Raw genomic sequence first — 27,523 nt, 5'->3', positions numbered from 1 at the left:
CTAACTTTGGGCACACTATCAAGAAAGACCAAAAACTGGAGAAGACAATTATCCTTGGTCATTAGAGAGTCAGTGTGATGAAATGAAATTAGTTGGTATGGCTCACAAGACCATTCTACTTGTAAAAAGTAAGCCATCTCAGAAACATGAACAAAGGAATCCCATGACCATCAAGAAAGAAGAACCTTGTATACCAGGTGTGTGTGTGTGTGTGTGTGTGTGTGTAAAGAAACACCACAAGCAAGGTGTGTGTGAGATCCCTTCCTGAAGTAACAGAAGCAGCAAAGAAACCAGAGGTCACAGCACTGAGACCATGAAACAGAGTAGAGGAGCATTACTGAGACTATGAGACATAATGGGTAAGAAGCCAATGGACCTTGTCGTTCAGAAGCCAAAGACCGTAGAGAAGGAAACATTTCTGCCAGCATATGTGAGAAGTATCCTTAATGCTTTCTTGATCCTGACTTGTAAACTGGTAACTTCCCTGATAAACCCCATTAATTGTGAGTATTGTCTATAGAGTTCTCTGTGGCCATTGCAATGGATTGTGGAACTCAGCAGAGTAGAGTATCATGAGTAGGATGGCTGGTGTCAGAAGAAGATAAAGAAGGATGAGGGATGAAGGCATGTCTGACTTCTACTTCTTATGAATCATCCTTGGACAGATGTGAACTCTGTATTCCTAATATAATTTTTAATGTTTCCTGCACAATTAAGCATTTTGGCCTCTCTGCTCCCCCCCCCCCCACACACACAAAAGCTTCAATATTTCATCTCACAGTGTGGAATTTTTTCTTCACTTCTTTCAGTTTGAGGTATGGTGAGATTTACCTGTACTGACTCTTGGATATTAACTATATTAGCAGATATGTTTAATTAAAATTATGTTATTAAATAAGTGAAAGTTAAATACTGATGGGGAAAAAATAGCCTAGATTTCCACTGGAGGAATGGATCTAGTAGAACTCTGTGGTCAATTAGATGACAATATAAAAATAAAAGAAATGCTGTATCTAGTGGTAAATTTAACAGATTTAAACTTTTTAGGGAGCCAGCGTTCATATTTTTTTACTAGTTCCTTGGAGATAGGAAAGTTTGGAGGTAGAGCATTTAATAGAAGAAAGGCAGATAATTTTGGTGAGAGGTGTGTGCCTGATATCAATCTTTCATGATACAATCTGTTGCCTTAATGACTTGAAATATAAAAGCTCCAAAGGACATAAAAATATATATTAAGAGAGAGAATATCGAAAAAAATAAAGAATGGCAGGTTCAGTGTAGTCTATGTTGATGATTGGGCAGTCAGAGCCTTCCTAACATAAGTACAAGTAGGTTTTCTTCTCATCCCAGTTAATTACACAGTCTGCGCCTGGGATTCCCTAATACTGACTACATCATATCCTGTTACTAGCAAATAATTTTATTTTCAGCCAATTTAATGGGTTAATTTTCTCTTTGTATCTACCAGAATTTATCATTATCCCCTTTATTTAACTTCAGTAGACTGTCAGGATAATAGCAGTTTTTCTTTAAAAGGTACTTTTAAGTGCCTTAGCTCAAAATAAATGTATTTATTATCCGCTGTACCCTTATAAGCAAATTTAAGTCTTCGGGAGCTTTATTGTTGCTGAGCTATTTCATGTAATTTTTACCCCTCAGTAGGTCTTTCTTTGCAACTATTACTTCTTTTGATAAATTTGTATGAGTCCTAAAAAGCCTTTTGCTATGTATAATTAAAACTTTGTGACACAGTGGTTAAGTACTTGACTGCTAACTGAATGGTTGACAGTTCAAACCCACACAGACACTCTGTGGGATAAAGACCTGGCTCTGCTTCTATAAAGATCACAGCCAAGATAATCTATGAGACGGTTCTATTGTCGCATAGGTATCTGTCAATTGATAACACCTCAACATCTTCACTTAGGGTAGCACATCTCATGTATGGAAAGATCACTTCTTTGCAGAAGACAGTGCTAACTGTCATAATGAAATCATTTTAAAAGTACAATTGGCTATTAGACCAGGCCTGTAGAGGATTCGTTTTTGCATTAAGACTTGTGTTGTGCCAGATGAATTATATTAAAGGTTAATATTGGATTGCAGTTTTACTTTATATTCTCTGTATTAGAGAAAGTTTTTGTATTAAAGAATCACTTTTAAAATGTGAGTTATTTTCAAATGTGTTTCTAACCCTGGCCAATTTTGTAACTCTTGTTACAAAACATTCTCTATTAAACATTCTCATTTCCTTTCATTTTGTTTGTAGCTTCTTTCTTTGAATTTGGATTATCCAAGCTTTATTCATTACCCTTATTCTCAGTCCACATACCTTAATGCTACCTTACTCCCCGTCGACCTGCCGTTGTTAGGTGTCACAACAGAATGAAACACTGTACTTGTACTGCACTATCTTCAACAATTGTTCCTGTGCCAGAGCCCATTGATGCAGCCACGGTACCCATCCATCTCATCAAGGACCTTTTTCTTTCTCTTTGCCCTTTCCTTTACCAAACATGACATGCTTCTTCAGGAACTGTTTCCTTCTGACATGTTCAAAGTATGTAAGGCAAAGTCTTGCCATCCTAACCTTTAAGGTCTGGCCTTACTTATTCTGAGATAGATCGGTTTGTCTCCTTGTAGCAGTCCATGGTACTTTCAAATATTTTTCCCCAGAAACACAATTCAAATACATTCATTTTTCTATGGTCTTCCTTATTCAGTGCCCAACTTTCACATGCATATGAGGCAATAGAGAATTACCATGACTTGGGTCAGACATGTTAGTCCGCAAAGTAACATCCTTGCTCTTCAATACTCTAAAGAGGTCTTGTACAACAGATTTACCAAATAAAATACATCTTCTGGTCTCTTTGTTCCTGCTTCAATGAGCATTGTTTGTGGATCCAAGTAAGACAAAATCCTTGACAACTTCAACTTTTTCTCCATTATCATGATGTTACCTATTGATATGTGAGGATTTTGGTCTTCCTACATTGAGTTGTAATCCATTCTGAAGGCTACCAATCCTTGACATTCATCAGTAAGTACTTCAAGTCTTCCTCACTTTCAGCAAACCAAGTTGGGTCATCTGTTAATAAGCCTTTCTCTAATCCTGATCCCCATTCTTCTTCATATAATCCAGCTCCTGTGATGATTTGCTCAGCATATAGACTGAACAAGTATAATGAGATGATAAAACCCTGATACACACCTTTCCTGGTTTTAAAGCATGCAGTATTCCTGCACTCTGTTCACATAACTGCCTCTTGATCCACGTACAAGCTCCTCATAAGCACAATGAAGTGTTTCAGAATTCGCATTCTTCTCAGTTTCGCCACATTTATTAAGGTCCCCACAGCCTTTGCATAGGGAATGAAACACAAGTGAACACCGTTCTTGTATTCTCTGCTTTGAGCCAAGTTCCACCTGACACCAGCAATCCACATACCCCATCTAAATTTCCATTGACAGCGCTTTCATAGTCAGCAAAATAAATATATATTTTAAATTATTATGATGTGCTGGTGAGTCCATTTGTACTCATAGTGATCCTCTGCATATCAAGAAGATATAGGTATATAGCTATAGCTCAACTTTCTTTGCATAGGCTAGTGCAATCTTTCACCCATTTCTTGAAAGATTGTGGTTGGTATTTTATCAATCCTGATCTACCTCCCTCTCCCCAAAATACCTTCAGGGCAACTTAGACTTTGTGGTAGTTTATATAATTGTTTGTCAATTTGAGAGGAATAAGAGTGAAGGGATAGAGTCTGGCCTGTCAATCAGTCATAACCAGTGAGGCCTGTTTGTGGACGTGGCCTTCTCCTGAGGATTCTGGGAACTCCTGTATTCCTCCTTGGAGGTAGGAGACACACTCTCTCTCTACTGTGTGACATTCTTGTTACAAGCCACATGGAGATAGGCTGATGGCAGTCAGAGCCTCAGAGCTGAAGGAACTATGTGGAGACACCTGCCAGTGCTGAGATGCTTACAGTGCCACTGAATCCACATGACTTCCCATCCACTGGCCTGTGATCTTCCTACATTCGATGTCATTGCATGTGTTTCATGAGTCGGAAAAGTACTTCATAGATTGGTATCGGACATATGGGCTAATATCAGACTTATGGATTTGATCTGGACTGGGCTGGATTGTTTTCTCAATATTCAATTTATCTTGTATAGAAAAGCTTTTTTTCTATACACATTTGAGTCTCCCTGGATTTGTTTCTCTAGTCTACCCAGACTAACACATTTTTACCGTTAAAACTATCAGTTATTGATCATAATAGTATCTCCTGAAATGGTTAGATGTCAATCAGTTGTTGTTTTTGGTATGTTTTTAGTTATGTAGATCTGGATTTGAATCCTGTTTAACTCTGAGTTCTTTGTAAAATTAGTTAACATCTCTAAGCTTCATTTTCTTAACTATAAAGAGAAGAGAGTAATTTCTGTCAAGATTAGCCAGAATTAGGTTAAAGGAGATTATACGTGCATGTGTAAAGTTCTTACACAGTACCTAGCACTTAGCAAATGATAGGTTCTTCATGTGTAAAAAGTGTAAAATTTAATAATTATCTTTGTTGCTTTATTTTCTCGTGTAGATTTTATCAAATTTTAGTAATTTCAGTTTCACAATAATCACATAAACTCCTTTGCATTCTATTACTTTAACTTAGTTTGTTGTGTGTGAACTAGCTTTACTTCCCTGTAATCCATTTTAAGAAGCCTAGTCAAAAGATTTTGAAAAATATTTCTCATCCACCATGCCATATTTCTTCTTAAGAAAGGAAAAAAAAATTGGCTCCTGGTTTTCATGTTTCACATAGTAGAATTTTTCATTTTAGTCAGTCTGATTCATTCACTTTAAAGGCTGTTTTTATTCTTACCTGTGCCCCTGTTCAATGCCCTCATTGCAACTCTGTAATGTACAATGACTTCAGTATTGATTTGTGACTTACTGTATGTTACTTGCTGTTGTTAGGGGCCATCAAATAGACACCAACTGATAAAGATCCTATATACAACTGAACACAACACTGCCTGGTCTTGTGCCATTAATACATATATATAATTATTATATTTATGCTCATAGTTGTAGCCACTGTGTCAGTCCATCTCCTTGAAGGCTTATTTCTTTTTCACTGATTCTCCACTTTAGCAAGCATGATGTTCTTTTCCAGATACTGGTCTCTCCTGATAACACGTTCAAAGTACATTAAAGGAAATCTTGACATTATTGCTTCTAAAGAACATTCTGATTGTAGGTCCTTCAACAATGTTTCCTTTTTTTAAAATATATTTGGCACTCTATGATATTTTTCATATTCTTCACCAACACCATAGTTCAAACATGGAAGTTCTTCCATGGACCTTATTCATTGTCTATCTTTCACATGCATACGAGGCGATTGAAAATACCTTGAGTCAGGTGCACTTTAAGTTTCAAAAGAACGTCTTTGCTCCGTTACACTTCAAATAGATCTTGTGCACCAGATTTGCGTAATGCAATATATTGTTTGAGTTTTTGGCTGCTGCTTCCATATGTATTGATTGTGCATCCAGGAAAAATGAGATCCTTGACAACTTCAGTCTTTATCATGATGCTGGTGTCTATTGTTCTAGCTGTGCTGATATTTGTTTTCTTTACATTGAGTTGTAATCCCTACTGAAGGCTGCAGTCTTATAGCAACAAAAGAATACTATATTTGAGATACACACACACACACAAACACACACACATTTTGTGCACATTTATTTGAGCCTTGTACCTCTGCCAAACAGCTAGTTAGGAAAGTACTTGCATAGTCAAAGATAATCAACTGAAATTTATTTTTAAATGATAGCTTACTTCTATTTGAGTTTTAAACCACACCTCTCAATTATTCTTTTAACTTTTATATTTATTGGAATTTATTTAAATCTGGAGCTGTATTTTGTTGAAATTTGGATTTATCTATTTGATTTTTAGATTTGTGGTTAATATATAAAATTCACGGTAAGCGTTATGTTAAATTTGAGAGTTTGAAAGAGCAATTACAAGTGCAGTTTAGTGTTCTAAAAAAAAGTTCTCCGTAAACTGTAGATACTAACCTTCTCAAATTTCACTAGGTCTATCTAAATTATAGTGTAAACTCATGGTTTGGTATACTTTTAGATACTGCTGATGCTTTCTAAGACTAATTTTGTTTGCTGCCCACATCTTCTCTGATTGCCTTCATGAAATTAGATAAACCTTTAACTAAACCACCCACTACCAAAAATGTTTAGCTTTTTCTTTCATCCTTTTAAGGCAATTTTCACAAGGCCAAGTAGAAATAGTTATAGTAATTATAGTAACAGAAATAATATTAGGAAGCATTTAGAACCCATCAGGTAGTATTCTAAGCACAATTATGCATTGATGTACTTAACGCTTACAACTCTGAGAGATCCTACTGTTAGTCTCATTTTAAGCATGAGAAAATAGAAGAACAGAGGGTAAATGATTGGATGAAGGTCATACATCTATTAAGTGGATACCAGGATCCAAGTCCACATTGTTTAACTCATGAGTTTGTGTTCTTAACTAACATACTCCTAAAACATAGCTGAAGACATTCTGAAAATTAAAATTCAATCATTAAGTAAACTTGACGTTTTTACAAATGTTTTGAAGAGGCTAAGAGGTTATATTGATCATTGATTCTTATACAAATAATCTTGAGTTATATATTTAACATACCAATTTAAATTTACAGTAAAGCTTGCAAATATTACTTATTTCTTATTAGTCATTCTTCTGTATTTGCCTTTCTCTTCTGAAAGATAAACCAAAAACCAGACCCACAGCCACTGAGCCAATTTTGACTGTTAGTGAACCCGGGAAGTTTCTCAAGTGGTCTTTACATGAGCAGACAACTTCATCTTTTTCCCCTGGAGGAGCTGGTGGCAGTTCGAGTCCACCAGTCACTCTTAGAAAGATGAGTCTATTTACTCTTGGAGAGATTTGTAGTCTCTGAAACCCTGGAAGCAGTTCTACACTTTCTGGAGGGTTTCTGTGAGTTGGAATCTACTCAATGGCAAAGTATTTTCTTTCCAAGTTGGCTTATCTGTATCTCAAAAGGTCCAAAACTATTTAGGCCAATTATAAATACAGCATTTATAATAACAGATCATATAATTTTTTACTATCAACATATATTATTTGATATTTAAACTAACCCTTTGAAATTTCCCAGTGGAAGTATACATGTCCCTATTGTATAGGTGAGGGAACCCATGCTCATAAAGATTAAAATCTATTTACAAAGTTACACTACATACTTGCCATAGAGCTAAGATTTGAAAGCAGATCTTTTGCCTTCCAGTACAATATTTTTTTCACCTTTCCATATTACTTCTCTTATGATTTTGAAATATTTCATATGATTAATGTCACTTATTTTAGCATTTGAAATTTAGGTACAATATTTGTGTGTGTGTGTGTGTGTGTGTGTGTGTGTGAAATGTGCAATAAGTACCAGTGTTGTTCTCTTAGTTAGATATGCTTTTGCCATTCATAAAAAGGATCCTTTTGACTTTTACAAAACACAAGTCAGTTAAGGAGCTCTAGTGGCATAAATGGTTAGGCACTTGAGACAGTTTATTGTCCCAGCCTGGCCGATAAACACATGTGGGACTAATTGAAGGGCAGAGAGATAAATGGCTCAGTGAACCTCGCCTTTCTTCTCTCTTGCTCTTTGATCATCGGACCAGTGTGCGACTGTCTTGCTTGTTCTGTGCCTCAATTTGCAAGCTACACTACCTGTGGGACACCTAACCCGTGGAGTGTGTCACTGTAATTTGAGGTTCCTTTAAGACCTTGGCTTTGCCACACAATTGGAATTTACATCTCTTGAGCTGGGGACTGACTGTTGGTGACCTGCCTTGCAGTTTGCTGCCTGTGCTGGGATAGCCTGATTCTTTCTACAGAGGACTACCTGGCGGCCCTCAAGGACTGCCAGTGTCTCACAACTGTCTAACACATTTGAATTGTATTGAGCCATTTGTACTGCTTTATAATTTAGCTGTTTATTTCTTGTGTTATCTATCTATAAAATTATTAGCAATCTGGTTTTATCTCTCTAGAGAACCCTGTCTAACACAGCACTCAGCTGCTAACCAAAAGATTGGCAGTTCAAACCCAACCAGCAACATAAAAGGACCTGGTGGTCTGTTTCTGTAAAGATTACAGCCCATGAAATTCTATGGGACAGTTCTCTGGCACAAGGAATCTCTAGGAGTTGGAATCAACTCAGTAGCACCTAATAATACCCAACAAATGTGCGATTCAACTCAGCAGCACCCAGTTCAACACAAAAATGCCCTTTCTTTGGGAGATATAGTAAACCCTAGGGGTTCTGTGACTAAATCTTTCTGGGAACAGATAGTGTCATCTTTCTCCTGAGAAGTGGCTAGTGGATTTGAACCACTGACCATGTTGTTAGCAACACCTAACCCACAGTGCCATAAAAAGTCCTTTTTGATCAATGGCAACATAAAATATTAAATATTTATGTGTGTCAAATGGAAAATAAGTGAAGATTTTTGGAATTGTTTGCATGATTCAAAAAGCCACTTGCGTAATCCAAAGACATTTGCTATTTCTTGTACATTTTCAATTCTACCATAGTAATTGCAGAAAGTTTAGAAGAATCTTGATTGATGTGATTGCATGTATGTAAATCACTTAATTTTTGGAATCAAATATCTCAGCCTGTTTTGTAAATACTTTTTATGGTTTCAAGTAATTAGAAATGTCTGTGAGTTTAAAACAACAACAACAAAAAAAACAAAACCCACTGCCATTGACTCATAGCGACCCTATAGGGTAAACAGGATAGAACTGCCCCTGTGAGTTTCCCAGACTGTTAACACTTTGTGGAGTAGAAAGCAGCCCCCTTCTTATGAGTAGTGGCCAGTGTTTTTGAACTGACCTTGTAGTTAGCAGTCCAAGGAGTAACCACTATGCCAAAAGAGATGTTAATTAGAGATACTCAGAGGTTCTCAGCAGAGTTTGATAACAAAATGAGTGGAGAAACGAATTCTTGTGGGAAAGAATATGTGAGTTTTATGATTTTAAGTCCTTTTTCTAAGAACACTGAAGGTCATTGATTAAAAAAGAAGAAAGATACAGATTTAGAAAATTTTAAAATAAATATATTTGCTCTTGAAAACATATAGAACTATATTAGGCAAAGGAACCCTGATTTTAGCCATAAGCCCAGTGTATATTTATTAGTAATTTTCATTAATAATATCTTTCAATAATAACAACTTAATACTTTAAACCATACTTTTTAATATACTTCTCATAGTTCTTAAATCAGTATAGCAAATATTATGCTTACTTATTCTTTTTAGCAACCTCAAACAGTAGTTAGTACAGATTCTTATTTTTGTTGTATAATTTGATGACAAATCTAAAGCACAGAATTAAAGAATTTGCTTATGCTCATTTAGCTAATAATTAGTAGAGCCAGACTAGAGTTGTTTATTCAGATTTTAATCTCCATATTCTTTGCACTGTGTCAGTGATTTTAGGATCTAACTATACCCTAAAATCTTACCGTGCAGTTAATGAATCAGAATCTCAAAAGCGTCCAGTTTTGGTATTTAAAACAAAAAAAACTCCATAGAGTCTCTGATGTACATCATCACTTGGTAATATTGCACGTAGTTAATGAAACCAATTATAGTAAATATGATTTGGAATTTGGGAAATATATGCATCTTTCTAGGACAGTGGTTCTCAACCTTCCATTGCCACGACCCTTTAATATAGTTCCTCACGTGGTGGTGACCCCCAAACACAAAATTATTTTTGTTGCTACTTCATAACTGTAATTTTGCTATTGTTATGAATCAGGCGACCCCTGTGTGAAAAGGTCGTTCGACCCCCACAAAGGGGTTGCGACACACAGATTGAGAACCACTGTTGTAGAGAAAGAAGTTGGTTTATAAAGGTCTTAAAGTAAGAATGTTTTTAGCCTGCAAAATAAATTTTGGAACTGGCTTTTGATTCCACTAAACGACACTAGACTGAACTTTTTGTTTATTAGAATGATGGCCTGCTGACTACCACTAGTAGAGCCTGATACATATCCTTAAACACACAAAAGAGAATTGGTATTTTCCCAAGAATTCAGTACAGTGTACTGCAGTTGTACATTAGATTTGACTCAGTATCCTTTCAGCCAAAGCAAAGTAGAGATAGAAGTGAATCTATAGATGACATTGTGTAGTAAAAGGGATCATACCAGTTTTCTAAAGGAAACAAATATTTTAAGGAATTTTTAAGTTTTAAGGAATTTTATATTAGAAGTATTAGTGGGTCAATTATAAATTTACCAAGAATGCATAAAAGTTTTTCTGTTATTTATACTATACTATACTATACTATACTATACTATACTATACTATACTTAAAACATTTGCTTTCTACTTGAGCCCTTGGTATCAGCTCCTCATTTTTTCCCTTCCTCCCCATGCCCCCCGATGAACCCTTGATAATTTATAAATTATTATTATTTTGTCATGTCTTACACTGTCTGCATCTTCCTTCACCCACTTTTCTGTTGCCCGTCCCCCAGGGAGGGGGTTATATGTAGATCCTTGTAATTGGTTCCCCCTTTTTACCCCACCTTCCCTCCAACCTCCCAGTATCGCCACTCTGACCACTGGTCCTGAAGGGTTCAACTGTCCTGGATTCCCTGTGTTTCCAGTTCCTATCTATACCAATGTACATCCTCTGGTCCAGCAGGATTTGTAAGGTAGAATTGGAATCATGATAGTGGTGGCGAGGAAGCATTTAAGAATGTGCATATATTTATAGGTTTATTATTAAGGTAGCAGATGCACATTGGGCCTCCACTCAAGTACTCCCTCAATACAGGAACATTTTGTTCTATTAAACTGGCATTCCATTATGCTCACCTTATGGACAAGATCGCTGAAGACAAATATGTGCATAAGCAAATGCGGTGAAGAAAGCTCATGGTGCCCTGCTATCAAAAGACATAGCGTCTGGGGTCTTAAGGGCATGAAGATAAACAAGTGCCCATGTAGCTAGAAGCAACAAAGCCCACATGGAAGAGGTACACCAGCCTGTGTCATCATGAGGTGTCAAAGGGATCAGGTATCAGGTATCACAGAACAAAATATCTTATCATTGTGAATGAGGGGGAGTGCAGAGGGGGGAACCTAAGCCCATCTGTAGGCAATTGGACATCCCCTTACAGAAGGGTCGCAGGGAGGTGACGAAGCCAGTCAGGGTGCAGTATAGCATCGATGAAACATACAGACTTTCCTCTAGTTCTTAGATGCCTTTTTTTTTGGTAGATCTAGAAATAGAATATTGACCTTAGAGTTGCCCTCTTGTGACTGTCCCAGTCACTGCTAGTCTCTCCAAGAAGAGGAAATGTTAACTTTTAGCACCCAAAATTTGTTTTTCTTGATTTTGAATTGTGTATAAAGTAAACTCATATAATATGGTATGTACTGTTATGTCTGGATTTTTTTCTCAGCCTTCAGTTGCTACACTCATTCTCATTCCTTGTAGAATTCTGTATCATTGTATGAATATACCACAATTTGTTTTATGTTGAATTGGACAGCCTCTATATGCTAATATTGCCAAAAGTCCTCTTTTTTTAATGTTAAATTAGAAGAATAACTGGAAATTTTAAGAATACTACAGACAATTATATTCCTTCATCTGTTATTTTTGTGTGAGCTATGGAGTGAGCTCAGACTTGTGGCAACCCCATGCACAATGAAATGAAATGCTGCCTGTACCTGTGCCTTCTTTATGGTGGCTCAAATTTGTTGTTACAACTGGTGTGTGGTTTAAGTGCTTCCAACTCAAAGGGCTCATTTATCAGCATCAGAGCAGTGAATATAATTAGTGAAAAAATGTATAGATATACACTCAAACACAAATTTTCAAAAATACAATATAGTATATTTCTACAAATTATATAAATATTGTATACACATATAAATATTAGCTTTTTACACGCACACACACACATATATTTATTTATTTATTCACTGGCTAAATTTGAAAGTAGATCACCAGGTCTTTTTCCTAGTCTTTGTTAATCTGGACAGAGTAATGAAATCTGTCTACCATGTGTGACTGTACTGGTATTTGAAATACCGGTGCCATAACTGTCTACATAACTGCCTACTGAAAGTCACTACAGTACAGCACAGTGACATGAGTAGAGTTTCTTTCACATAGTATGATAAATTTTTTTAATTACCATATTTTAACACCTCATGTATATGACCTCTCCCACTGTCTTTCTCTCTTTCTGTGAATGTATGTTTACTAGAATTTTATTAGTAGAACCATTTGATATGTCATCCCTAAATACTTCAACATAACTTGCCTAAGAACATGGACCAGATTGCAATGGTCACATTCAGAAAACCTGATAATAAATAATACAATGCTATTTTCAAATACATTCTTCACATTATAATTTCCCCAAATTACTCAATTTCTTCTATTACTAATAATTTCACATGGCCCAATCCAGCTCAGGCACTCACAACTGCAGACCAATGAAGCAGGAAGAGCAGCAGGAAGCTGGATTTGGAGTTGTGTGGATCCAAGTCAGTAGGAACATAGCAGGACTTCCAAAGTTCCCAGGGCAGCAGAACACATGGGTCACTTGCCCTAGGAACAGGAAGGAAAGGGGCAAGAGAGAGAAAGACCAGTTTTCTACAAGGTCTTATAAATAGGCTGTACCTCCGAAAGAGTCTTCTTTAGCCAGAGACTTGATTGATAGTTTGGACTCCACCCATATCTTCTTACAAGTACACAAAGTGTACAGAAAGGTGTAACTATAACAAGCCACAAACACTTTAGTATGCATATATAATAGAAGGCTATTAACCAGAAGGAAGTGCTCAGAGAGATGTAATAACAAATTAATTGCAACAGTGGGCTTAAATGTATATCAGCTAGCAAGAAAATGGACCATGACAGAGCAGAATTTAGTTATGTTAAACATTATGAGTCAAAGCTGTCACGATGGCAATTAAGAACAGCGTTTATTTAAGGTTATTATTTTTGGGGATGTAAATTTACAAACAAATTTAAAAATTAAGAGTACTGCTTGATGAATTTTGAAAAATATATTCATCTGTGTAATAAACCGCTTTCTAATTTAAGAAACACTAATATCACACCCCAGAAAATTTCTTACAATTTTCAATTAGTCCTTGCCTTAATTCCTGAGACAATCATTTTATTTATTTATTTTTTTAGTTTTGACCTTTGATAGCTTTTATCACTTCTACAACTTTGTATACATGTAATCCTGCAATATGTGCTCTTTTAGATAAGATTTCTCCTTAGCCTAAACGATACTGGGATTCATTCATGTTATTGCATGTATCTTTCTTTGCTTTCTCTTGTTCATTGTATATGAATGTACTATGATTTTTTACCCAGTCTCTTGTTGATGGATCCCAATGTTTCAAGTTAGGGGTATTACAAATGAAATGGCTTTGAATATTTGTATACAAGCCTTTTATGGCTGTAGTTGCTGTTGTTAGGTGCGCTGACCCAATACACTGCCCTGTGCCATTCTCACACTATGCCTCAGTCCAGTGATGCTGCCACTGTGTCAGTCATCTCATCGAGGACCTTCCTCTTTTTCCTTGCCCTTCACTTTACCAAACATGATGTCCTTCTCTAGGAACTAGACACTCCTGACATGTTCAAAGTATGCAAGACAAAGTCCCAGCATCTTTGCTTCTAAAGCACTCTGGCTGTACTTCTTCCAAGACATATCAGTTTGTCCTTTTAGCAGTCCATGATACTTTCAATATTCTTCTCCAGCACCACAACTGAAAGGCATCAATTCTTCTACAGTCTCCTTATTCAGTGTCAAACTTTCATATGCATACAAGGAGGTAGCCCCCCAAACTTGGAATTCCCCCCACTCAAAAGCTATGTGTTTAAATTTGTTTGACAAAACAACCTTATCACCTACAAAGTACTCTCCATTACACTTAATACATTGGTCAAATCTATAATTCAATTCTTGGAAACATTTTTCAAATTCATCTGTTTGGATGGCTGACAGCATCTCCCTCATTTTTCCCCTCACCTCTTCTAGCCTTCTATGTAGTCAACAGATTCTCCTTTCATGTCCCTCTTCATTTGTGGAAACAAAAAGAAGTCACATGGAGTGAGGTCAGGTGCATGAGGCAGGAGAGGCATGCTGGGTTTTTTTTGCCGAAAACGGGCACATGGAGATGAACAGGTACATCATCATAGTGGCAAAAGCAGTCATAAATCAGGCCTTTTTTTTTGTCGCATACTGTTATGCAATCTTTTCAGAAACTCTAAATAGAATTTTGATTAACAATCTGACCTGGTAGAACAAACTCCAAATTCTCTACAAGTTGACATTTTTGTCTGTTCGGGAAGTTGATGAATGTCCAGAACAAGGTTTGTCATCAATCAACATTTCACCTTTTTTAAAATGAGAAAACCACTCATACACTTGTTTTTTCCCATAATATTGCCCTTGTGAGCTGTGTTCAACATCTGTTCAATCGTTTCTGCAGACATTTTTTCCAAGCAGGAAACAAAATTTCACAGCCGCATGCTATTCTCTTAAATCAGCCATCACAAAAAATGAGGTTGGAGTGAAACAACTTTCACAAAAAAATTCACTGTAACCAGAGAGAACCTTCCCAGGCTACGCCACTGGGTGCACTAACTCAGAGTGAGTTTGTAGATGCTTTTCTAATGGGAAAAGTGGATACTATGAAAGTTCTGTCCGGGCAGTGGGGAGATAAAAACGAGGAGCTGATGCCAGGGGCTTAAGTGGAGAGCAAATGTTTTGAGAATGATGAGGACAATGAATGTACAAATGTGCTTTACACAATTGATATATGTATGGATTATGATAAGAGTCGTATGACCCCCCTAATAAAACAATTAAAAAAAAAAACGGACCAGGGCTCAAGTAGAAAGCAAATGTTTTGAGGATGATGACAACAAATGTACAAATATGCTTGACACAATGGATGGATGTATGGATTGTGATAAGAATTATACGAGCCCCCAATAAAATGATTTAAAGAAAAAAAAAAGTTCTGCCCAGTGGAGCCTTTTTCTGTTTTTATGGGGGTTACCCCCATCTGAGGCAATGGAGAATATTATGGCTTGGGTTAATAAGTACTCCTTAGCCCTCAAAGTAAGATCCTTGCTCATCAGTACTCGAAAGAGGTCTTGTACAGCAGATTTACCTAAAGTAATAAATCTTTTGAGCTCTTGACTGCTGCTTCCATGAGCATTGGTTGTGGAACCAAGTAAGACAAAATCCTTGACTTCAACCTTTTCTCAATTTACCATGATGTTACCTATTGGTCCAGTTTTGAGGATTTTGGTTTTCCTTAACATCGAGTTGTAATCTATACAACAATCTTGGCCTACATCAGCAAGTGCTTCAAGTCCTCTCACTTTCAGCAAACAAGGTTTTATCATTTGTTAATAAGCCTTCTTCCAATCCTGATGCCACACTCTTCTTCATATAATCCAGCTTCTCTGATGATTTGCTCAGCATACAGATTGAACAAGTATAGTGAGATGATACAACCTTGATGCACACCTTTCCTGATTTTTAACCATGCAGTATTCTCTTGTTCTGTTCACACAATTGCCTCTTGATCCAGGTACAAGTTCCATGAACACAAGGAACTGTTCCAGAATTCCCATTCTTCTCAAGGGTAGCCACAGTTTATCATGGTCCACTCAGTCAAATGCCTTTCTATATAAATTCAGTAATATACAAGTAAACAGATTCTGGTATTCTTTGCTTGAGCCAAGATTGATTTGACATCAGCAGTGATATCCCTTGTTCCGTTTCTTCTTATGAATTCTGCCTGAACTTGTTATTTCCCATTCAATGTATTGCTGCAACTGTTTTATGATCTTCAGTGAAAATTTACTTGTGTGTAATATCAAGGATAATCGTTCTGTCGTTTGGAGCATTCTGTTGTGTCACCTTTCTTTGGAATGGGCACGATGTGGATTCCTTCCAGTCATTTGGCCAAGTAGTTGTCTTCCAGATTTCCTGCCATAGATCAGTGTGTGCTTCCAATGCTCTTCAGCTTTCTGAAACATTTCACTAGGACATTGCATCAATTCCTGGAGGCTTGTTTTTGGCTAATGCATTAATGCAGTTTAAACTTCTCCCTTCAGCACCATTGGTTCTTGCTCAGATACTACCTCATGAAATGGAGGACTGTTGACTGATTCTTTTTGGTACAGTGATTCTGCATATTCTTTCCATCTTCTCTTGATGTTCCCTACATCATTAGATAGTTTAATCATTCAATATGTTGCCTGTAGAATATTTTAAAAGCCATAAAAGCTAATCTATGCATAAAAAACTTTATGCATAGCTTTTATGGCTATATGCTTTGATATTTCTTGTAATGAAATTGCTAAATAATAAAATTAGGTACATGTTTAGTTTTAGAATAATCCTTTACTACAGTGGTTATACTGTTTTTACTCCTATCAACAATGTTTGAGAGTACTGCTTATTTCAAATCCTGTGCAATGTTTGATCTTACCAATTTTTCTGATTTTTGCCATTCTGTTGGGTTTGTGGTAGTATTGGATTGCAGTTTTAATTTATATTTATTTGATTACTAGTGGTTCTAACATTTTTGTGTTCCCCAAGAGCTATAATGATCATTTGTGAATATCTCAGTACATTTTGCTCACTTTTATAAATGGACATATTTGGCTTTTACTAATTTGTAGGAGTTATTTTTGTTTCTCAATACCTATCTTCTGCTAGATAAATGTCTTATGATTTTATCTCTTAGTTTTTTATTTGCCTACTTATTTCTTAGTGGTATCTTTTTGATGAGCAGTTTTTTAAATGAACTTATGTGTATAACTTTTAAATTATTATCATTTCTATGTTCTATTATTAGAATCTTTCTGCGTGCTTAAGTTGCCAGGACATTTTTTCTTCTAGAAGCTTTCCTTTTTAACTTGTTTCAGCCTATGATTCCCTCTTTTTAAATTATAATAGCTGTAACTATTATTACTTAGTCCAAGCTTGAATCAAGGAAAATATATTGCATTTAGTTGTCATGACTCTTATCCTCCATTAGTAGAATAGTTGGTATCTTTTCTGATCATTTGTTTTGGTTTTGTTTTTAATTTTCAAGATGTTTACTCTTTTATAGAATCTCTCTCAATTAGGACTTATTTCTTGATTTTCTTTTTTGTCCAAATTAAGATTAAGCTATATTGACTGGCACTTTATCACCTATGTTTGGCACATTAATTGATGTTAAAGTTCCATTAATTGATGTTAAATTTGATCTCTTCTTTAAGGAAATGCCCCCTCAACTCCCGAATTCTCTGTTTAAAGTTATTTGTTTTCATTTTAGTTTAAATAAATATCTTGGGTAAAACTTTAAGAATATTGGTCCCTTACCCAATATTTTAGGATCCTTGGGAAGTTCTTTCTTGTAGTGTGGCCACAAGTGATCATGGAATAAAATCTTGTGAAAATGAAATAAAATGCTAGAATTGATAAAGAACATGTCAGAACATGGTAGAAACAAGTTTGAAGGGGTTCTCATTATACAATTTTGACTTTGAAAATACAGGCTTGATTTCTTACATAAAACAAATGAACAAACAAATAAAAATAAAGCCAAATCCTTTGACTAATTAGGCACCATACTGAATAATAATTGTTGGAATATAAATATAAATCCTATAAGTAGACATTCCTCCTCATTGCTATGGGGGCCAAGAACTTTTGGCTTGATTAGTAGACACATGTAGTAAGTAAAAGTTAAAAAATGTAAAATTCATGAATTGATACTAAAATCTAGAATTATCATCTGGAATTTATTTCTTCACTGCCTTCTATTTTGCTTCTCCTCTCTTCCATAAAGAGAATCCTGGCCTTTAACATTACCATTGTAGGCACTGATTTTTTCAATTTTACAAGACAAATAATATAATTTCTTCTCTGCACCTGTACTATCATTAGTAATAAACTTGTTAAGGATGGTTTGAGATTTCTTTGTACTTTGTGTTATTCTTAGTATTTATGGTACTGAGGATAAAATATCGGAATAATGTGTTTGAGAATTATTTAGATTCATTCCATTTTTCTTCTTCTATACCGTTACGTTTTTAATTTGGTACATAGCTAGGTTAATTTTTGTTTGTATTACTTTTTATCTTTTTCTCCTACTTTGAGTTTTAAAGACCTATAACAGTGACATGGCTCAAAAATTTAAAAATATATAAAATTTATATATATACATATGCTCAAATATCTCAATTCTTTCACTACTCTTCCTACTCTTTTCCTATTACATCCATTTTAGGGAAATATTTTTGTTTTCCAGTCTATCCTTATGTTTCTTTTTTGCAAGGTATAATTTTATAGTTTTAAATGTCTCATTTTTTATTTAGAAAGTAGCACTAATAACATTTTGTACCTTACATTTTTTTCACTTCTTAAAATCTTCTGAAAATTTCTCTAATTCACTTGGCAGATATCTTCCACTATTTTATAGTTAGTTGTATGATATTCCATTGTGTAGAGGCAAGATAGTTATTTTAACCTGTCTTAAAATTTTTTGGAATGTGTTTATATGAGCATTTAGAGTTTTCTCCTCCAAGTATTATGCTTCTACAAATAAATGAGTAATCTTATGCATAGTTATTTTGTTGGAAATAAATCTAAAGGATAAATTCTGGGAAGTAGGAATGTTGGGTCAAGTGGAAAATGCTTATGTACTTTTGTTGTAAATTATCCCATCATAGGAGTTAGGACATTTTGTCCTCTCACTAAGAATACCTCTTTACGACAGCCTCTGGAGCAGAAAGCATTGTCAAGCTTTAGAATTTTTCCCAATTTGAGGATGAATTATGATTTCTCATTTTAGTTTTAATACGCATTTATCTTTTGTGAGTGAAGTTGAACATGTGCTGTAGTGTCACTACACCCAAAACTATTTCATCATCTTAAACCAAAATTCTGTACCCTTTAACTAATAACTTCCCGTATTTCTTCCTCTCCCTAATCCCTGGTAACCTCTACTATTCTTATGTCTCTATGAATTTGCCTAATCCGAAATGTCATTTAAGTGCCTTTTTGTTTGGTGTATTTCATTAACATAATGTTTTTAAGGTTCAATCATATTGCAATATTTTTCATAACTTCATTCCTTTTTATAATTGAATAATATACCAATGTGTTCATATGCCACATTGTTATTCCATGGGTTATTTATCCTTTTTAAAAAAAAATCATTTTATTTGGGGTTCATAAAACTTTTATCAAAATCAATACATATATCAATTGTGTAAAGCACATTTGTACATTCATTGCCCTCATCATTCTCAAAACATTTGCTCTCTACTTAAGCCCCTGGTGTCAGCTCCTTATTTTTTCCCTTCCCTCCCAGCTCCCCACTCCCACATGACCCCTTGATAATTTATGAATTATTATTTTGTCATATCTTACACTGTCTGTCTTCCTTCACCCACTTTTCTGTTGTCTGTCCCCGAGGGAGGGGATAATGTAGATCCTTTTAATCAGTTCCCCCTTTATTCTTCACCCTCCCAGTATCGCCACTCTCACCACTGGACCTGAAGGGATTCCCTGTGTTTCCAGTTCCTATCTATACCAATGCACATCCTCTGGTTTAGCCAGATTTCTAAGGTAGAATTGGGATCATGATAGTAAGGGGGAGGAAGCATTTAGGAACTAGAGGAAAATTGTATGTTTCATCATTGCTACACTGCACCTGACATCCTTTTTGCTATATGAATAATGCTAATGTTAGCATGTGATCCAAATTTTTGTGGGGTCATGTTTTTTTTTTTCTCTCTCTACACTGTATATCTAGGAGTGGAATTAGTATATTGATGTTTTAACTTCTTGATGAAACTCTAAATTGCTTTTTCACAGTATTTTACCCATTTTACACTAACAATGTAGGAAGGAACCCTGGTGATGTAGTGGTTATGTGTTTTTGTTCTATTAAATTTTGAACAATGTACAAGAGTTCCAATATCTCGACATCCTTGGAAGTACTTGATATTTACTCTTTTTGTTATTTTTAAAGAATACTGTGCTGTGTGTTGTCTTAGTATTCCGTACTTGATCTCTCTTAATTCTAATATCCATTGCAATGGCTACACAGAATTCACTGAAAATATTCACCATCAAAGGGTTTATTCAGGAAGTTAACAAGTTGTGATGCCAGTGAGAAATGCTCAAGGTTGAGTTATTTTTTTTTTTTTTGGACATGTTACATAGTTCTTTTAGGTCTGCTAATAAGTGCCTAAAAGGACTTACCACTCCCAGGGAAACCTCAACCCACATGGATTCAGCTCAAACTTCCCCAAGTCAGCAAACTCAGCTCCCTCATTTTGGCTAGACTTTAAGACTCAACTAAATTGGAACATAATAACAAGAAGACTTTCTTACATCTAAAAGAGGCTATTTTTCTGTTATTTTTAGAGGGCATAACATTCTATACACATAGACTGGAGTTATATATGTATGTATGTAATACTGTGTATCAACACTAAACTATTGGTAACTTAGTGTGTTAGTGCTGGTAGACTAGAGAAACAAATTCATAGAGACACTCATGTGCATAGGAAAGAGGTTTATATACAAGAGCACTTGAATAATGCGAAAACATCCCAGCCCAGTCCAGATCAAGTCCATGACACCCATATTAACCCATATGTTCAACACCAATCTGTAAAGTCCTCTTTAGACTCATGAAGCACATGCAATGATGCTGAATGCGGGAAGATCACAGACAAGTGGGTGGGAAGTCTTGTAGATCAGTGGTATTGTAAGCATCGCAGTGCTAGCAGGTGTCTCCACTTGGCTTCTCCAGGTCCAGGGTTCTGGCTGCATCAGGGTAGGTCCATGTGGCTTCTCCTCAGGGATGGCTCTCAGGGAGTAGTCTTCAGTCTTGTCACTAGAGTGTCTCCAAGGGAGTGAGCAGAGAAAGTGTCTTGCCTTCAAGGAGGGCATACCAGAGTTCTCCCAGAATCCTCAGGGGAAGGCCATGCCCACTGAGGTCTCATTGGCTGTGACCTGATTGACAAGACTAGGCTCCACCCTCTGAAGTCCCAAATTGACACCAGATTATGTAACTACCTCACTTAGTTATATAATATTAAGTAAAACACGAATTAAGTATAAAATGAAACCAATAAAATTATTTTAGACTAATTTAGCAAGGGAGTGATTCCCTGAATCCAAAATAAATGTAAAAACTCACCAGCATTGTGTTGATTCCAAGTTTTGGGTTTTCAGGCTATACATTTTTATTGGAACAGAAAGTCTCATTTTTCTCTAGCTGAGCTGCTAGTGGGTTCTAACTGTTAACCTTGTGGTTAGTAGCCTGACCTGTTGCTCTCTGCCACCAGAGCTATAGAAAGAAAAATGAGAAAACAGCTGGCAGTTATTAATGACATCCATTCACAGAATCAATTTCTCATTTTTCTTACTGTCTACACTGTGTCAAAAAGAGATACATATTTGAATTTTTTCAACAAAAAGTAATAATTAGCAAATCTAAGGGTGTTTTGTAGCACTATACCTGGTGGTGTTAGTGGTTGTGCTTTGGGTTGCTAACTTCAAGGTCAGCCATTTGAAACCCACTAGCTGCTCGGTAGGAGAAAGATGAGGCTTTCTACTGCACTAAAGAATTATAGTTTTGGAAACTCACAGGGGCCGTTAATTTTACCCTGGCCTATAGGGTCACTGTGAGTCGGCACTGACTTGATGACAATGAGCTTAGTTTTGGAAGGGTGTATATTTTAAAACAAATGAAAATTAACAACATCTTCCAATTTGAAAGAACCTAAGTGGGGAATCTAATGAAATAATTAAGCAATTATACTGTGATGGTTATATTTACTCATATAGTTAAAAAATTATCTTCTGAGAGTAACCAGATTATATAAAATATATGAAAAGCAAATGTCCTTAAACACAACAAAGTGTAGTATTCATGTAGTCATAAATAATAATAAAGCTGATCTGCTAGAATGAATTTTAGCTGTTTGAATCATGTAACTTTTGTACACCTACAAAGTTGCTGTTGAGATGGCAGAATAGATTTAATTTTTCTGTGAGCCTGGCTTTTGTTGAAACTTAATTTCTTTTGTTTTTCAGCCTCTTTAGTAGTTGCTGTAGTTGCTACAGTAATTCCTGACACATATTGAAGGTGCCAAATGGGAACCCAATTATACCATACACCATATGTTTTCTCAACTACACATTACATCTGTTAACTTCACTGCTCAAGCTGTATGAGCAGTTAAAAACCCTTTGATTTGTTGTGTTTCTTCCTTTCTCTGTCTTCCTCTCTTCCCCTTCTCTTTTCCCTTATACTACACCTACAGCACATTGTCCCATGTACCTTCCCTTTCCTTTTCTCTCATCTCACTCTCTTGCCTCAGCCTTGCTCTTCCTCCTCTTTATCTTTCCTGGTGTTCTTCATGTTCCTAGTACTCCTGATTTTCCTCCTCCCTTACTCTCTGTCCCCATCCCACTCCCCATTTCTCCTGCTGCTTAGCTTCTTTCCACTGTCCTCCTCCTCCTCTGGTCTAATCAATCTACTCCACTCCTCTTTTCCCCTCCCCTCTGTCTCTATCCCCTCTCCATTTTTCACTCCCTCCTCTCTTTTCATTGTATTCTCCATTTCCCCTTACACTTCACAGTGCCCCCACCCCCATTCTCACCTCTATCTTCATTCTTATTTTCCTTCTCCCCTTTTTCTTTCTATTTGTCTTGTCTAACTTCCCATTTCCACGTTTTTTCTTCACTGACTCCCTTTTTTTCTCTGCCCCCCCTTTGTCCTCACCAATTCCTCTTCCTCCTCCTCTGCTTTTTCTCTTCCTTTTGATTTGCTATTCCTCCTGCTTTGCCTTTTCTCCTGCTATTTTCTTCTCTGTTTTCTTCACAATGGATTGCATGTTGTTCTGGTAGTCCATGATGCTTTCAATATCTTCACCAGCACCATAATTCAAATATGTACATACATTCTTTTTCAGTCTTCCTGTTGTTCCATTGTACAACTTTGAAGTGTGTATGAGGTGCTTAAAAATACCATGGCTTGGGTCAGACACACCACTGTCCTCAAAGTGACATTATTGCTCATCAAAACTTTAAAGTGGTCTTCTTATGCAGCAGATTTGCCCATAAAGTACATCATTTGATATCTTGACTGTTGCTTTCGTGAACATTGATTATGGATCCAAGCACAATCTATTCTCCATTTATCATGATGCTATCTATTAGTTGTGAGGATTTTTTTTTTCTTTTTACATTGAGTTGCATTCCATACAAAAGACTCTAGTCCTTGTATTTCATCATCAGGTGCTTCAAGTTCTCTTTGCTTTCAACAACTAAGGTTGTGTCATTTGCATTTTAATGTTTTCCTCCAGGCCTGATGCTACTTTGAGTACTAAGGTTTGCTTGACCCAAGCCATGGGATTTTCCATTGCTTCATATGCATTTGAAAGCTGGACATTGAATAAGGAAGACTGAAGAATTGATGCATTTGAATTGTGGTGCTGGAAAAGAATATTGAAAGTACCATAGATTGCTAAAAGGACAAACAAACCTGCCTTGAAAGAAGTACTGCCATAGTGGTCCTTGGAGGCAAAGATAGCAAGACCTTGTCTGACATGCTTTGGACATATTGTCAGGACAGATCATTCCTTGGAGAAGGGGACATCATGCTTGTAAAGTGGAGGAGCACAAAAAGTAAAAAAGACCTTCAATGAGATGGATGAAGCGGTGACTGCTACAATGGACTCAGGCATAGGAAGAATTGTAAGGAGGAGGCAGGATCTTACAGAGTTTCTTTCTGTTGTGCTCAGGGTCTATATGGATCAGAAACAATTATGTGGCACTTACCAATAACAACCTGGCCTGATGCTGAGTTCTTCATATAGTTCAGCTTCTCAGATTATTTGCTCAGTATACAGATACAGACTGTATAAATATGGCAAAAGGAGCCAACCTTGATGCATACTTTTCCTGATTTTAAACCACTCAGTATTCCTTTGTTCTGTTTAAACAACTGCCTCTTGATCCATGTACAAGTTCCTCATGAGCATAATTGAGTGTTCTGGAATTCCCATTCTTCTTAATGTTATCCAGAATTGTTATGATTCACGCAGTCAAATGCCTTTGCATAGTCAATAAAAGACCTGTAAACATCTTTCTGATACTCTCTGCTTTCAGCCAATATTTATCTGACATCAGAAATGCCCCTTATGGCATTTCCTCTTCTGGATTCTGCCTGAATTTCTGTTAGCTCCTTGTGATATACAGCCTGCAACCTTTGGTGAATGATTTTCAGCAAAAATTTACTTGCTTGTGATATTAATAGTACCGTTTGATAACTTCCACATTTTGTTGGGTTGGCATTCTGTGGGATAGACACATATGTAGTCAATTTTTAAAGTATTTTAGATTTCTTGACACAGACCAGTGAATGTTTCTAGTTCTTCATCAGCCTGCTGAAAAATTTCAAGCTGGAAGAGAAAGAAAACAAGACATTCCAGGAGTTTAAGGCAGTGGAGTACAAGTCTCAAGTGGTCGCCAGGACAAACTACTTCATCAAGGTCCACACGGGCGATGACAACTTCATGCACCTGAGAGTATTTCAGTCTCCCTCACGAGAACAAGCCTCTGACCTTGTCCAACTACCAGACCAACAAGACCACGCATGAGGACCTGACATACTTTTAATCCCTGGTTCCTTAGAGGGTCCTGGATCCACGTGACCCACACATGAAGACGGTTCTGCCCTCTGAGTGGCAACCCAGGACCAGAAAGTACACATGTCCACACTGTGCCGCTGTGTCTTGTTCATTGTGTCCCCAAAATAACGAGCGTGAATCCATAACCCTAATGTTAGTTCCCAAGAAGGCCAAGCATTCTCTTGAAATCTATTTTCCAGTCTTTGGGGGGGAAAATTTTCTATCTGTACTCTGCCAATTTTTTAGCTTCTAAATTTTCATTAGGAGCCCTGCTAGCATAGTGAGTCACATGTTGGGCTGCTAACAACAAGGTCAGTAGTTTGAAATTACCAACCCCTCTGTGGGAGAAAGATGAGGCTTTCTACTCCCATAAAAAGTTACAGTCTCAGGAGCAGTTCTGCTCTGTCCTATAGAGTTACTATGAATTGAAATTGACTTGATGGTAGTGACTGAGTTTTTCACTAAAGCCTTCAGTGCAGCTTAGACTTCTTCCTTAAGTACCATTGATTCTTGATTACCGTAAATACTCGTGTATAAACTGAGTTTTTCAGCACATTTTAGATGTAGTTTTCTGGTAAAATTAGGTGCCTTGCCTGATATTCGGGTCCACTTATACTCGAGTATATACAGTATATGCTATCCCTTGAAATGGATGAATGTTGACCTTTTTTTTTTTTCTGTATAGTCATTCTGTGGATTTTTTTCCATCGTGTTTTGATGCTTCCTGAATCAGTCAGTATTTACCCCAAAGAATCCTTCAACATTCCTCCGCAGGCTTGAATTGTTCTCCAGTTTTCTCAGTAAAGCACATTTGTACATTCATTGCCCTCAACATTTTCAATGAAATTTTTATGAACAGCATCAGAACACTGTCAGATATGGTTCCAGAAGATGAGCTTTTCAGTTTGGAAGGTGCTCAATATTTGACTGGAAAAGTGCCATCTCAGAGTATAGTCAACCATAATGTACTAACATTTGGGGGACCTTCAATTACTGATGAAGTATGATTCAAAATGTAAAGAAACAGTTGTAAACAATAATAACGGGTACATGAAAAGTATGAATCTTGAAAAACTGGAAGTCGTCAGAAATGAAAGGGAATATATAAAGATCAAAGTCCTAGGTTGAGTGAGTTCAAAAGGACTGGTATTGCTCACCTTAACTCAGACAATAATATTGTTTACTATGCTGGGAATGAAAATTCAACAAGGAAGATATCACATTCCTCATCAGAAAGGACATTTCAAGATCTATCATGAAATACAATGCTGTTGAAGCGACAAAGCCCACATGGAAGAAGCACACCAGCTTGTGTAATCATGAGGTGTTGATGGGATCAGGCTTCCAGCTTTACACCAACATGCATGCCTCCACAGTACAACAAATTGATAGACAAGTGGTGGATGTTAACATTCTCCATCTCATCTTATCTATAGGAAGCATGAGAAGAAAGGATAATTAACTTTAGACATTTTAAATTTGGGCAAATGTATGGAAAACTGGTTGTCTTTGGCATAAACAAATGTGAGATTGCGGTAGATCCTTCTGTATTTTTAGCCACCTAAAATACAAACCTACTGCCATGGCATTGCTTCCAAATTATAGTAACCCTATAGGACAGAGTAGAACTGCTTAGTTGGGTTTTTCAGATAGTAAGTAAATTGTTTTGGATGGAGACAGTTGTATCTTTTTCCCAAGCAATCAGCTTGTGTGTTTCGAATGTAGAACTTTTGGTTAGCAATCTAACACTTAACCCACTCTACTACCTTTAGCCACTGAATTGTTAAAATGCATAAAATATGACTGCATGAGAATAGAAATAAAGTAGCAAGTATGAGCAAAAAATTATATTGTGTTTGTATTTTTATTTGCCTGAAGTCTAACTAACCTTAAGGCAAATCAGCTACAATGTCTACCAAGTGTTTTTATAGAACCATTTCTCATTTAAAATTTTATTTCACTGGATATTTAGCAACTACAGAATGAATGACGTTAGAATTAAATCTGGCCTTACTTGTCTTACTAGCAATTTTAAATGGTTAGTTATTTTCATGTCCATGGAACACCACCAGAATTATTGTTAAAACTGTATTTCTATTGGTTCTTTTTCTGTTTTTATCTTTTAAACTTAGATGAAGGGGACAGTCACCTTTTACAAAGTGCCTCTTTTGCCGAATTGATTTCACAGATAGCTGACTAGCAAGCCTTTAATGGAGCGAAGGTTTATTCCATTTTAATCGAGACTCCAAAACTTCCAGGCCCCTTAAGTTTACATCTGAGCTCTTATATTTTTGCCAAATTGAGTAAGAAACTTTATGAGAACAAATTTTATGATATTTTTCTTCAATTACAGTTCAACTTAGCTGGAAGCCAACTTTCTTTACTGTATGCCATTTTTATTTTTCTGTTTGGCCCTACCTGGAAACTTATGTAATTAACAGCTTTCCGGTTAAAATTATGGAAAGTATAAAATTTGTCATAAATCTATAGGTTACGTTCAATTTCTATTAAATATAGAATGAAAATGATACATAATTAGTCAAAATGACTCCACAAATAAGAAAAACAATAAAATCTATTGCTTTGGATTAATAAAAATTAAGTCACACATTTTCCACTTTATATGTTTTTCTACATCATTGTGTAGTCCTAGATTTGGAAGTCTTAAGCTAA

At 36.2% G+C, this 27,523-nt stretch overlaps 1 pseudogene; it reads left to right on the top strand.

The window, feature by feature from the left end:
* Window positions 1-355: 355 nt before the first annotated feature.
* On the top strand, window positions 356-24,839 carry LOC115868709 (annotated as a pseudogene).
* The last annotated feature ends 2,684 nt before the right edge of the window (window positions 24,840-27,523 follow it).

Source organism: Echinops telfairi, unplaced genomic scaffold (genome assembly GCF_000313985.2).
Source record: "Echinops telfairi isolate 266 unplaced genomic scaffold, ASM31398v2 ScPeMD7_18;HRSCAF=68, whole genome shotgun sequence".
NCBI classification, from domain to species: Eukaryota; Metazoa; Chordata; class Mammalia; order Afrosoricida; family Tenrecidae; genus Echinops; species Echinops telfairi.
The sequence above is the reverse complement of the archived record's forward strand: the minus strand, read 5'-3'. Positions and strand labels throughout refer to the sequence as shown.